The following is a 2,185-nucleotide window of genomic DNA, read 5'->3' on the forward strand; positions in this document are numbered from 1 at the left end:
ATACTTTGCATCCTTCAATCCAATCAGGTTGACACTTTTTTTTTTAGACAGAGTCTAAGAGGCTGGGGTGCAGTGGCGTGATCTTGGCTTACTGCAACCTTCACCTCCCTGGTTCAAGCGATTCTCCTGCCTCAGTCTCCTGAGTAGCTGGGACTACAGGTGCGCACCACCACACCTGGCTAATTTTTGTATTTTTAGTAGAGATAGGGCTGGCCATATTGACCAATCTGGTCTTAAACTCCTGGTCTCAAGTGATCTGCCTGCCTTGGCCTTCTCCCAAAGTGCTGGGATTACAGGTGTGAGCCACTGCACCCGGCCACAATCAAGTTGACACTTAATATTAACTACCACACACGAACATATTTCTGTTGAGTATATACCTATGCTGGCCACAGGATATGTAAATATTCAGCTTCAGGAGATATTGGGAGAAGTAGCAACACTTGATAGACATATATACATATATTTTTGTTGTTGTTGTTTTGTTGTTGTTGTTGTTGGTTTTCACATTTTTATTGGGAGCCATGGGAGGGGCCTCTTCTGTCAGTGGAGGTGCTCACATTTTCTTCAGCCACTCCAAGCTGGGGCTCTGGGGGCCCTGGAGGTGGCTGCATGTGTCTGCATGTTCCCATCATCGCGGATGGGCACTGGATAGTTGTAGGGTGTGGCCTCACTGATCATGATGGAGTACTTGGTGTAGGGGCTGAGTGGAGTCAGAATTACAGTGAGGCTCCCAATGATGAAGGAGACCACCCACACTGGCTCCTTGGCCCAGGCATTCTTGAGGAAGGTGCCGAGTCTCACAACCATCTTGATCTCAGCCATATATATATATATATATATATATATATAAAACAGTGGGAGTGTGTGTGTTTGTGTGTGATTAGAGATTTCATCTCACTATGTTGTTGCCCAAGCTGATCTTGAAGGGCTCAAGCAATCCTCCTACCTCATCCTCCCAAAGCACTGAGAATAGAGGCATGAGCCACCCTGCCCGGCCACATCCTGTATTAACTTGCATTTCCCTGATGACTAATGGAGCCAAGCATTTTTTCCTGTTGATTGGCCATGTGGATATCCTCTTCTACCATGCGCCGATTCTAGTCTTTTGCCCATTTTGTGAGTTTTTTTTTTTTTTTTGCCATTTTTTTTCCATTGAATTGTCTGTTTGTCCTTTTCTTATTGACTTTTTTGTTTGTTTGTTTGTTTTTGAGTTGGAGTCTTGCTCTGTTGCCCACGCTGAAGTGCAATGGTGTGATCTCAGCTCACTGCAACCTCTGCCTCCTGGGTTCAAGAGATTCTCCTACCTCAGACTCCTGAGTAGCTGGGATTACAGGGGCCCCCCACCATGCCTGCTTAATTTTTTTTATTTTTAGTACAGACGGGGTTTCACCATATTGGTCAGGCTGGTCTCGGACTCCTGACCTCAGGTGATCCGCCTGCCTCGACCTCCCAAAGTGCTGGCATTACAGGTGTGAGCCACCGTGCCCAGCCTCTTATTGACTTTTAGGAAGTTTTTCTGTATTCTGGATTCAAGTCCTTTGTCAGATATATGAATTATGAATATCTTCTCCCACACTCCGGCTTGAATTTTCATTCTTATTGGTGTCTTTTGATGAACAGGAATTCTTAAATTTAACATAGTTTAATTACCAAGTTTTTGTAAATAGAATAGCCTACATCAATACTGAGAAGTCATAGCTATTATACCAGTAACAAAACAAGAAAGCTAATTTTGAAACTTCCCTGTACTGCTGAGGATTCTGGGAAACAAATACACTCATTTCATTGCTCAAGATTTTTTTTTAATTTTTGATTTTTAAATTATTATTATTATTATTACTACCCTTATTATTTTTGAGGGAGAGTCTCACTCTGTCGCCCAGACTGGAGTGCAATGGCGCCACCTCGGCTCACTGCAACCTCTGCCTCCCGAGTTCAAGCGATTCTCATTCCTCAATCTCCCGATGGGACTACAGGCACCCACCACACCCAGCTAATTTTTGTATTTTTAGTAGAACGGGGTTTCTCTACTACAGAGAGAGGAGAGGCTGGCCAGGCTGGTCTGGAACTCCTGAGCTCAGGTGATTCGCCCGTCTCGGCCTCCCAAAGAGCTGGGATTACAGATGTGAGCCACGGCGCCTGGCCGAATTATTATAAAATATGTAATTTTTAAACGTTTGAT

General features: G+C 44.3%; 1 pseudogene; it reads right to left on the reverse strand.

The window, feature by feature from the left end:
• Positions 1–266: 266 nt before the first annotated feature.
• LOC103877596 lies at positions 267–834 on the reverse strand (annotated as a pseudogene).
• Between the last annotated feature and the right edge of the window lie 1,351 nt (positions 835–2,185).

This window comes from Papio anubis, chromosome 1 (assembly GCF_008728515.1).
Source record: "Papio anubis isolate 15944 chromosome 1, Panubis1.0, whole genome shotgun sequence".
Taxonomy (NCBI): domain Eukaryota; kingdom Metazoa; phylum Chordata; class Mammalia; order Primates; family Cercopithecidae; genus Papio; species Papio anubis.